General features: G+C 34.3%; 1 non-coding gene across 1 annotated transcript; it reads right to left on the bottom strand.

Moving 5' to 3' along the window:
- Positions 1-1,703: 1,703 nt before the first annotated feature.
- Positions 1,704-1,809, bottom strand: Gm23848. Its single transcript, XR_003951734.1, has one exon. It is a non-coding gene; the product is annotated as a U6 spliceosomal RNA (small nuclear RNA).
- Positions 1,810-12,335: the final 10,526 nt, after the last annotated feature.

The following is a 12,335-nucleotide window of genomic DNA, read 5'->3' as shown; positions in this document are numbered from 1 at the left end:
AACAAAACAAACAACAACAACAACAAAACAAACACTCAAATAACCCAAATGAATATTTTCAGAAAACAGTCTTTCCTGGGGTATTGAAAAACTATCTAGTATGTTCTTACCTAGGGAAACACAGTTTCTTCTTTTTTATAGATCTAATCATTCCTTAGTTGACGTTCATATAATTTTTTTGTGTAGGGAAAGGTCTAGTAGAATTTCCCTGTCTACTTTAAAATATCTATCCCTATCATGCTTGCTCGTCTCATGCGTAAATGATCATGATGTTAAGACATTATATGTGTAATTTCTGACATTACTTGGTGGTATGTTCTTAAAGCAAACGTCCTAATTTTGCTCTTACAGTTTTTCTTTCTCCTCTTCCCCAAAATTCTCTGAGCCTTAGTTTCAGGAATTTTATTATAGGTGTAGGCATTTGAATTGAGCTTCACAACTATAGCTTTTGATTGGTTGAACTTCTTTTGTATAGTGAACTCCACCCCACCCACCCTCCACCACCCATCTAGGGATTCTCTCCAATTCAATATTTACTCAAGATTTTGTTGAAGGTTGTTGTATTCATCCTTGTCATTCTGGCCGTGGTGTGATAAAATCCCATAGTTGTTTTGATTTGCATTTTCCTATTGCAAAGGAAGATAAACATTGTTTGAAGGTTTTCTTAGTCATATTTGTTTCTTTGTTAGCTTCTTTTAAGAACTTCCTGTTAAGGTTACAGGTTATTGTTTTTTGTCTTTTGTTTTTTTCTTTTAAGGATAATTTAACTGAAAATGAAAAAGATATTTTTTTGCTTGACATTAAAATTGCCAATTACATTATTGTTTTGCAAAATATAGCAAAACGAAAGCCATTTCATTCTTCTTTATCACCGAGTGATATCCCATTGTGGAAGTAACACATTGTCTTTAGTCATTCATGTGCTGAGTTATACTTAGGAAAGCCGTGACTTAGCTCTTATGGTGCTGTTATTGTTCTCAATGAATGTTATACCTGTGTGATTGTTTGCTTGATTTTTTCCTTGTATTGTTTCCTTTGCAAACAATAATTGCATAGGACACTCTGAAAACATGACACATTTAGCATATTCTCCTGAAGAAAGATTATCTACATATATATTTCTTGGATTTATTTAAGTAATAAATGTCTCTTTCAACTCCTATCATTTAACAATCTCTTGTATTTACTAATTCTTAACCATCAGTACCAATCACGATATTAATCTGAGAGGATCAAGTAAATTTAGCTAGGGATGTTGTCATGATGCTCAAAGCAGTCTTCTTAACAACTTGCCTACTATAAGGGGAGGTATTCATTCACTGATTAGTTCTTGATTAAGTCAATAAAGGAGATGAAAGCCAATCAATGGGGGAAGGGATAAAGGTGGGACTTCCAGATCCCAGGAGGAAAAAGAGGGTTCAAGAGGGAGAATGCAGCAGACATGTAGGTCTCTGGGCACCTATAGTTTGTAGCCTCCTCCATGAGTGGAGGCCAAGGAGGATAGTGTAGGATATACTTCACACAGCCATTGAGTTATCTGGGTAGTTTTAAAATATTAAGGCTGTCTGGTGTTTTCCATGCACTGCAACTAAGATGGGCACGCAGCCAGATCGTCATCGGTGGCCTGGAGAAGCTCTGGCATAGCTCTTGAGAAAGAGCTAGCTGGAGTTTTTTTGTTTTTTGTTTTTTTTTGTTTGTTTGTTTTAAATATGAAATGCTTTATGATTTATCATGCCATCCTTGTGCAGGGACCATGTTATCATCTCTGTATCGTTCTAATTTTAGTATACGTGCTGCTGAAGTGAGCATGGTTTTAAAATTACCTGCAGCAGCCCTCTTCTGAATACTTGCTAAAGACATCTCTTATGTTTTAACTCTCAATAGTTCCTACTTCTTACCTCTCTTGTGTTATGACCATAAACAATAACTATTTTGTGCAAACGTCTTCACCAAGTGCATTTACATTTTATTGTTCAAAGTTATTTCAACATCACATACTTTCAGCATTGGATTCTTAACTGTAGTTGTTTTCATTTTTATATTTGTTATATTTTCCATTGTTTACACAATGAGTCTTTGCTTATTAAGCAAATTAATATTACAATCTTGTAGGTTTATAAATGTAATCCAATTATACTGTTTCATGTTCATCAATAAAATGATCCCCATTCATTAGAAGATCAATACAATGAGGAAAGAGGAAGAAGACAGTGAGACAAAAAAAAAATTGAAATCAGATAATGGATCAAAGAGGAGAAAAGTATTAAAGGAAGAGAAGAAGGATATGAAGAACAATATAAGGATAGGAAAAATAACTCGAAATTCTACTTTCTGAGACCTGAAACTTCAAATTTTCTCATTTGCTTCTAGGAACCCTTTGTCCTTTTCTTCTGCTACTACACTTTAAACAGGATTCCAAACATAGAAGCTGCCTTTCCCACAATGCCATTTACAGTTGAATAAGTAAAGTGTGCAGGAATGAACCCAAAGCAAATTTCATTAGCATTTGATTTTGAGGACATTTGTGAGTTACACTTTTAAGACATTTCTGACCCTTGCTTGTGCTGTATCAGCTTTTTCCCTTGTATCTTTAGCATGTCAATATGTTTGATTATATACTGACAAAGCATTCTATTAGAACATTTAATGTTTATATACCCTAGGTATTGTCACTGCCATTAATGTGTCCTGTAGCTTGTCATGATTTTTAGGTGGAAGATTAAAGATATAGTCCCAGTATTTCCATACTAATATTTATAAGAAGAGATGTCATCTGCATACTGTTATTGACAAATGATAGTTAACTATTCAACTTCACATTCTACATGAAGATCTTTTGATAGTAATTCATTGTTATTACATTTTTTTTTATAATTCAAAATATATAATGAGTGGTCATTTCAGTTCAGTTATTTTGAAAATCCACAGTCACAGTGACATATTTTGTGTATTAAATTAAATGCTGTTATGATCAAGTATTTCTTTAGTAATGAATTTCTATATAAGCAAATTTTTGTAACAGTTGTTTTTTTAAAGGAAACCTTACACGATGGAAACTAATAAAATGTCCAGAGGGCTATTTCCAAACACAAGTCTAGTTTCCATAATCTGTGTGAGATCACAATGCACATTTTAGACTATAATAAAAGTCTTTAAGTTATTTAATTGTCATGCATAGTTGTTGAAAATTTAGCTAATATTATCATAATTTTTAAATTTAGATAGATCTGGGTATAATCTTAAATCACTAGGTGATCTATTCTCTGGTCACATGGTGTATGTAGCCAGGCTGTGTTCAAACTCATGACTACCCTCCCTTTTAAATGGTAGTATGACAGGTTTGTTCACAATTATGTCTTTTTAAGTAACATTCTACTTTACAGTAGTAGCCAATAAACATTGTACAAGATCCTATTTTGTATCTTCTCTTCCTTCCCATCAATTTTTTTTAGCATGCAAAACCTAACTGATGCTATCTTATCTCTCAGGACCCCATCCTTCCACCCCACCCCCACACCCCATGGATTTGTGCCACATTTTATCTATTTGCATTCAATTTCACACGGGATGAAAAATGTTGAAATTGCTAGCTAAATGGTAAAAGGAATTCAAGAGATAAGTGATAAGCCTAGGTCCTATTCTAGTATTTCAAGAAATAACAAGAATCAACGGATAGCATTACCATGAATTACAAAGCTTCAACACAGCAAGAGCAAACAACATACAGAGAGGAGAAAGTTCTTGCAGAATGAGAGTACATCATTGCCAGCTACTTATCCAAAATAAAATTCGCCAAAAATCAGCCTAGGCTTGGAGAGGGGTTTTAAGAAAAGGGCTGTCTGTGAGCTGTGAAAGTCAAATCTTGGGTCCATGCTGGCTACCTATGTTCTTCTGGAGACAGCTTTCCAGCCACTTTCTGTTCTGCTTTTTTTCTTTTTCTCTCTTTCTCTCTCTCTCTGATCTTCTTTCTCTGGAGATCTCTGGACAGCTCTCTGTGTTCTGCTAGAAACTTTTCTCTAAGCAGTTCTCCCTTGCTATTGTAAAAACAAAAACAAACAAACAAACAAAAACCTCTGGATATTCCAGCTTATGTAGATCATAAACCCAGTCTTATTTTACATACCAATTTTGTCCTTTCCTCCAGGCTTCCTTTTAATTATTCTATTAATTAGCATCCTGTGGCCCTAACTCCTTAATTCATAGGAGATACTAAGCACACACTAAGCACACTTTTTCTTTTAACATTTCAAAGAATTCAGAGATCTGTGTAGCTCTGTTAAGCACAGAGCATAAGGTCAGGTGGGGGGCCCAAACCTGAAATTAACATTTTTATCACTGGGCCTAACCATGCTTTGCCCCAGGCTGACCCTAAACTCAGGAATTTGTCTGCTTTTATAAGCATAAAAAACAAACAAAACAAACAAAAACTGGGTGGGATATTCTGCAACCCCTACTTCCTAAATCTTTTTATCTTCTCCCTTAGTATCTTTCTGACAAGTTAGCTCATTAACAGAGCTGCCTTTGTTTCTTTAGATTTGTAAAGCTTCTCTTATATAATTCATATCACATCCTTATTTTTTGAGAAATATTTTTTTAAACTCGTGTTTTTTGAGTCATTTTCCACAGCCTTAAGGTTTGTCCTGAAGGTACCAGTCTTAGCCATTTTGCTGAGGCATTAAGCCACACATTTGCCTCCCAGATTGGACTTGAGCTCTCTTCATTATTATTCAGTCATTAACTTTAAGAGGGAGGACATTCCATGAAGAAGGAATGTAAAATATGTACACTATTATACAAACAAGCCTTACAACCACAGCAACCTCCCCCATCCCACCCAACCCCGGCCCTATCTTCAGGGCAAGGAGGACCATGTCATTCTGTCTTCACCAAAGCCATGTTGGACCCAGCAAAGATTCTTATACAAAATACATAAATAATCCAATACTAATCTAAAGATAAAATAATCCAATCAATATGTTATGACACATGTTCTGAATAGATGTTTTTAACATGGAAAATATTGTGGTTATTAAACATATAAAATTAGTCAAAATGTATTTTATAAAAGTTTTAAGTAAAACATCAGCTGACATTTCAATCATTCATTAAGAAAAAAAATCAAAACTGTACTGAGACTACAACTCAATACAATCAGAACTGCTAAGCTCTGCCAGATCCTGCCCAACACAGATAGATGCAGATGCTCGTGGCTAACCATCAGACTGAGCACAGGGGCCCCAATGGAGGAGTTAGGGGAAGGACTGAAGGAGATGAAGGGACCTTATCTGGCATCTATGGGAGGGGAGGCCTTTGGTCTTGTGAAGGCTTGATGCCTGTGGTGGTGGTGGTGGTGGGGCACTCTCATAGAAGTAGAGTAACAGGGAACTGGATAGGGAATGTGCATAGGGGAAACCAGGAAAAGGGACAGCAACTGAAATATAAACAAATAAAATATCTAATTTAAAAAAATGAACTGCTACTATCAAGAGAATCAAAGACACATGTCATTGAAGATGAAGGCATGCAGTTTTACTGGGTATGAAAATAAATTCAGTCAACAGAAAAAACCTAAGAAGCTTAGAAGGTGAACTATTATACTTTCCATCTATACCACTTAAATGTATATACTTGAATAAAGATATAATATTCATGTCTATTGCTGCCCTGTTTCAAGAGCTCACTTGTAAAATCAACATGAGTGCCCTCAGTGAATGCCTTGGTAAAGGCAGTGTGGTATAAATACACAGTAGTGTTTATCTGTTCACAAAAGAATGAAGTACTTTCATTTGAAAGACCCCTTTCATGGTTGGAATTCAGGGAGAAACACAAATACACAGTAGTAAAATGGGAAATCATAATGGTGGAAGGGAATATTGAGGGGAGACAAATGTAGAGCAGAGACTGAAGGAAAGAGACTGCCCCACATGGGGATCCATCCCATATACAGACACAAAACCCAGACACTATTGTGGATGCCAAGAAGTACATGCTGACAGGAGATTGATTTAGCTGTGTCCTGAGAGTCTCTGTCAGAGGCTGACCAATACACAGGCTCACAGTCCACCATTGAACTGATCTCGGGTCCCCAATGGAGGAGTTAGAGAAAGGACTGAAGGAGCTGAAAGAGTTTGCAACCCCACGGGAAGAACAACAATACCAACCAACACAGGGAGGGACCCATGGCTCCAGTCATATATGTAGCAGAGGATGGCATGGTTGAGCATCAGTGGGAGAAGAGGCCTTGGTCCTGTGAAGTCGCCATGCCCCAGTGTAGGGAAATGAGAGGGCAGGGAGCAGGAGTGGGTCGGTGGGTGGGGCACAAGCTCACAAAAGCAGAATGAGGAGGGATGGGATAGGGGATGTCTGAAGGGGGTGTTGGGAAAAGGGATAAAATTTGAAATGTAAATATATAAAATATCCAATAAATATAAATATAAAAGCATTATTTTGTAAAATGAATATATACTCGTAAAAAGAAGAAAATTAAGGGCTAGAGAGATTGTTCAATATTAAGGAACATGAGCTGCTGAGCATGAATTAAATACCCAGCATCCATAAATTGACTCACAGACACTTGTAACTCCTGTTTCAAAGGCTCTGATACCCTCTTCCTACCTCTATAGGAACCAGGAACAAACATAGCAAACACATATACCTGAAGGCAAAACATTTATACAATAAAATAACAAAGATATAAAACTCTTTGTTAAAAGGACATTAATGCAAATTTAAGTGTCACTCGTCATGTTGAAGAAAACAACACACTTTATCCCTACCTGGCAAGATCCAGTAACAATTTGGAAAAGCAATGATTGTTAAATGAACAACCAAAACAAAATTTTTAAATGTATCAGATGTGAGATGAACACCTGAAATATAAAAATTACTAGACTTTTGTTATTCTACTACATTGTGTTTTTTTAATGATGTTTAAGATAACATTGCTATGAATTAAAGATGAATAACTCCAAGCAGATATAAAAGAAGAGTTCTCCAGGAAATAGTATATTTTCCAGAACAAAAACAAAAAATAATGCTCAACCATACAAATGTGATTAGTTTTGTTGCTAAAGGCAAGAGTATGCCCCAGAACAGAAACATCATTCAAAATTGTCCCACTTGCTGTGAAAGCTTTTCCAAGTCAAATGACTTCTAGGAAGTTTATAAAATCAGATGTAATATTAATGAAAATATTATTTCTCCCACACAAAGCAGACCAAGCTTTTGGCAAATGGTTTCCATCAAATGATGGTTAGGTTTTATATAATATTAATGTATTTACTGTGCAAAACAATTATTATTTCATGCACATGCCAAGAGATTGCTCAATTTGCATTTGGCAAAACACACTGAGTAATTCATATCAAAAGAAAATGTGCTTAAAATTTCTTTTTTCCTAACTTCTCTAACTGTCAGAAAACATATTTTCTTTTACGTAATAGTTAGCTAAGATGCCATGATTTATACTGTTATAGGTTAGTATCTATCATTGGCAAAGTACAGGTTAGCCTAAAAAGCCAAAATGTGCTTAGTTTATTCACACAATACATTTACTGATTTGCAGCTTTAGTTTTATTTATTCAATTTGAAAATAAATAATAAACATTAGTGTGATTATATTTATATTCACTGAACTTCCCTGGTATGTTTTAAAAAGATAGGATAATTAAGTTAAAATATAGTCTGTGAAATGATTTATGTTAATTGTAGTAGGGTTCTGTTTCTGAAATGAGAAATTCAAACTCACTGTTTGAACAGAGGTGATCAAAGAGTGGTGTTGTCCACACGTTCTTTGGTTTCATTACCTGTACATCTAAATGCCATTCTTAAAATTGTGAGTTCCTAAAAATTTAATTTCATGATCAAAATGTATTATTATTCTTGACAGGCAAAATAAATCAGAATTATTTTATTATATGCATATGATAATATTAAAACAGTATTTTTGTATTATCTTAAAGGATTTTCTCAAAATAGTGTTATTTATTATATGTATAACAATATAATTTGCACATTGAATAATACAATAATAGAATGATAATAATATTTTAAACAGAAAATTGAAGAAGCAAATTGTCATTGAAAAATATGTCTGTTCAAAAGCAATTTTAAAAAGTATTATTTTCAAAGTGGGTCAATATGACAAATACTTTTAATACTTTACTTTAAAATAATTTTTAAAGTAAGTTTAGGGATATTACAGTGAACAGTTTTAAGATTAAAAAAAACTACACAATTTATTTGTCTTATTTATAATAAATAAATATAATCCAAAAGAATGTGCCTAAACATTAGTCAAAAATAAATAAACTATGTGCTCTAATGAAGAATCTTTTACTTTGCTATTTTTATATGAGATATGATCACATCTGAAAGATAAGACACGTACATGGTGGTGGGATGCTCCACAGCATTTAGAATTAAAACAGAGAAAATGCCAGCTACTCATTAACTCTTATGATAAGCTTTCATCCTGTTTGTGTATTAATTTCTGTTAAAAAAATTGAAACGTCATCGCAGTGTAAGTGAAAATTTGGTCTATTAGATAACAATTCCGTATAACACGTACTTACTAAAGACCTGATTATAGACAAGTTTTCTAGGCGCTAGAAATAAAACAGTGAAATCTTGTGGGGGGGGGGGGAAGCCAGGAAATGCAGAGGAAGACTTTAAAGAAAGGCAGATCAAAGGAAAGAAGGAAGGAAGGAAGAAGAAGGTAAGAAGGAAAGAAGAGAAGATAAAGAAATGAAAAAGGGACAAGGAAGGGACTGAGGGGTAGATGAAGGAAAGGAGGAGAAAATGAAGAAAAGGGACGAGAGAGAAAAAAGGCAGGAGAGGAGGAAAGATGACACCAAAAGAAGCAATAAGGAGATAGATAACTCTGCCAGGTAGTGGTGGCTCACGCCTTCAATCCCAGCACTTGGGAGGCAGAGGCACAAGGATTTCTGAGTATGAAGCCAGCCTGTTTTACAGAGTGAGTTCCAGGACAGTCAGGGCTACACAGAGAAACCTTGTCTGGAAAAAAAAAAAAAAAAAGGAGGAAATTAGAGCATGAAATAGGGATTGGGGAAGGTAAACTAGAAAGAAATCACAAAGGACTCTAGCCACAAGCCTCTCACCATCAGAAAAGAATTTGAGATTCAAAAAAGAGCAAAGACTGATGTCTTGTGAATGAAAATGGATGCTAAAATTTACTGAACATATCGAAGCAAGTAATACTGATGCTAATCCTTTTGGGTACCTGTATTGTTTATGAATTTTATAAGGTGAATTCTGCCAACATCCCTAATGAACGAGCCCCAATGCTCCACCTATTTACACCCCCAAAACTAAAACCCTACAGAGATTATGATACTCAAGTCAATAATTGGTAACTAATCAGGGACATATAATCTGAGCTTCCTCAAACATGGTTCAAGAGAAAGCAGATATAAAATGTGCTATAGATGTAATAGATTAAAAATAACTGTATACATCATAAGCGTGAAAATAATTTAACAAAAATCATTGTTTTTGTATCGTTAATTTAATTACACATTTTCATGATGAACTTTAATTTTCGTACTACTACCTGCTTTTATTTAGCTCTGTTTTATTATACATGTGGACTTCCTTCTGTCAAAGAGTAAAGTACATCGATGGTTTGTACCATATATTATATGTTTTTCATGGAAAATTGTGATCATATAGTGAAGAAATTGCTTTCTCTACATAGTATGGGCTAATGCTTTGAAAGTTAAAAGTATTTGTATAAATCCAAACAGATGACTCCTGTTATCTGTTTGTAATCTATTTTTATAATTAACATGTTTTGTCATTGTTTCTGGAATTTTTAATCATTTTTTCTAATTCAGTGTTCCCACTATATATATTTTATTTTGATAAAAATCTAACTACCTTCCAATTATTATTTAATTCAGTACTTTTCTCTCTCAATTTCATATACTCTTTTAAAACTTTAGTGTCTTCTGAGTACTCTGCTAATGAGCATAGCAATAAACTGTCCCCTAAATTGCTATCATTATATACTTACATTAGGATATCTCTTACTCCTTATCAGAATAGCTTTTATTTCTATAGTAGATTGAAAATTAACAGAGAGAGTCCCCTTCAGCAATTTGCATAGGCTAAGAGACTGGGACTGTTCAGCTCTATATTGGGCCCCTAAATCTCACCCCCTTCCCCCAGCAGAGCTCAGAATTATTGTGGAACAGGATATATGGAAAAACTGTAAGGTAAGAGGGAGTAACAATGCATAGAAACTTGTTTTCAGACATCACACATGATTTACATCAGCTGTGACTGCATGCACAAATCAAGCCGGTAATAAACCCTGAATGGATTGGAAGGTACTTTTGACTCTTAGCCTTATATAATGATCTATTGAAAATTGAACTTCAGTCGGAGAGTCAATTTTCTTCAGGGTTGTGTGCCCAGAGAATATTCCAAGACATGCAGAAACTTTAGCCCATGCCAGGCCTATGGATTACATAAAGGACAGTTTAATTTGCATTTGAAAATTGCCTAGAATTTAGTAAAATGGATAGCATTGCAATAGTTAAAAAAAAGAGAGAGAAAAGAAAAGAATAAGGCTTTAAGGTACCATGCTGTTAAAATTAAGGCAAAGGCCAGTACAAACTGCCCATATGTTTTAAGCCATTGCACAATATATCCATTATTAAAATTAGAAGGATTTATACTTGGCATGTAGTACAGAAAAAAGGTGAGTAATGCAATCATACAAATTTACTTCAGGTGTCCATTTCTCTAGACTGACTAAAGCATTTCAGAACTAGAACTGGTGTTAATACCTAAAATGTGTGCTCCTAAAAATCATGTGTGACATTGTCGTAGATAGGTAGAACTGGGATTATTTATATTCTTATTGATATTGGTTTAATTACCAATGGGAAACTGTACTATGTTATATGTGTGTATATATATATATATATATATATATATATATATATATATATACACATATATGTGGGTATGTGTGTATGTGGGTGTGTGTGTAGTATAATAGTTAAATATATATTAATTATTTTTAATTCTTGAGGATATATTATTACTGATATGTTCTGCTTTTGAAACCAATGGAAATCTACTACAATTCTACTAAAACAGGGCTATTATTGTCCCAGATCTTTCACAAACAAAGATATATGATACATGTCAACTCAACTTATGAATAACCATAAGTGGCTGACATGTTTCATCAAAGGAAAGGGGAATAGGTTGTGTAGTAGTACAGTGCAGATTGAGATAGTCGCCTAGAAACACAAGTCATAAGTAACACACTGTCCTTATTTACTAGAACCCATAACTTTCTTTTCTTTATCAACAAGGTACAATTTATTATTAATGTTTAACATTACAGTGTGTTCATTAAGTTATAGTCTCACAAGTTTTGGCAATACTGTCATGCACTTGTGACAGAGTCTCCCTCAGAGTCTCCAGGAAGAGGAAAATCAACTTTTATCTTGATTTAAGACTTTTAGACTCAAAAAGGGTATGAACAACAACAACAAAAAAAAGAACCACTCATGATTTTTTAAACTAAGTATCTCTTGTCACTTTGTTATGGCACTCATAAGAAATAATAGAGATATTAATGGACTATTTGCCTTGGGGAATTAGCATTTAATACCAACAGATGTGGGCTAACACACTATTAAAAGTTTCAGTGTTTCTCAAGCCTGATCGCAGTTATATTCTAGAATTTACACAGTATTGCCATTGGTTCTGGTCATTTTGCTCTTCTATATTTCCATCAGATTGTATAATATCCTATGACATATTCTTTTCCTGGAAATACTTCACATTTTGTAGAGGAATTCACATTAATTCTTCTAAAAGGTAGATTAGGATCTGACCTAGGCATGCATTTTGTTCCTGTCCTCCTAGAACTGGAGAGGCAGAGCTAAGAGAATTACAGTAAGAGCAAAGCCTGCCTTGGTTTGCAAAGAATTTTAAACCAGCCAGGGATACACAGTGAGACATTGTTGCATAAATAAAACAAACATCTCAAAAAAATATTTAAAATGAAGTTAAATGAGTGGCTATTGTAAAACAAATGTTGATTTTAATATGGTAGTGATTTCAAACAGTACATAGTAGAGCCATATAGAGAGTTTACAACACAAAAGGTCAATTCAGTATTCCCACTGATCAGGACAGCCTTGCACCCAAGGATTTTCCTTTCTATTTACTTCTCAGGCGAGGCTGATTCTATACTAGTTTAGCATTTAAGTACCAGTATCTTTGAACCACCTCCATTTTAACATCGTGTACATGGGGCAATATCTTAAAACAGATTGGTGATTTGTGCTAGT

This window comes from Mus musculus, chromosome 15, assembly GCF_000001635.26.
Source record: "Mus musculus strain C57BL/6J chromosome 15, GRCm38.p6 C57BL/6J".
In the NCBI taxonomy this organism is placed as follows: Eukaryota; Metazoa; Chordata; class Mammalia; order Rodentia; family Muridae; genus Mus; species Mus musculus.
The sequence above is the reverse complement of the archived record's forward strand: the minus strand, read 5'-3'. Positions and strand labels throughout refer to the sequence as shown.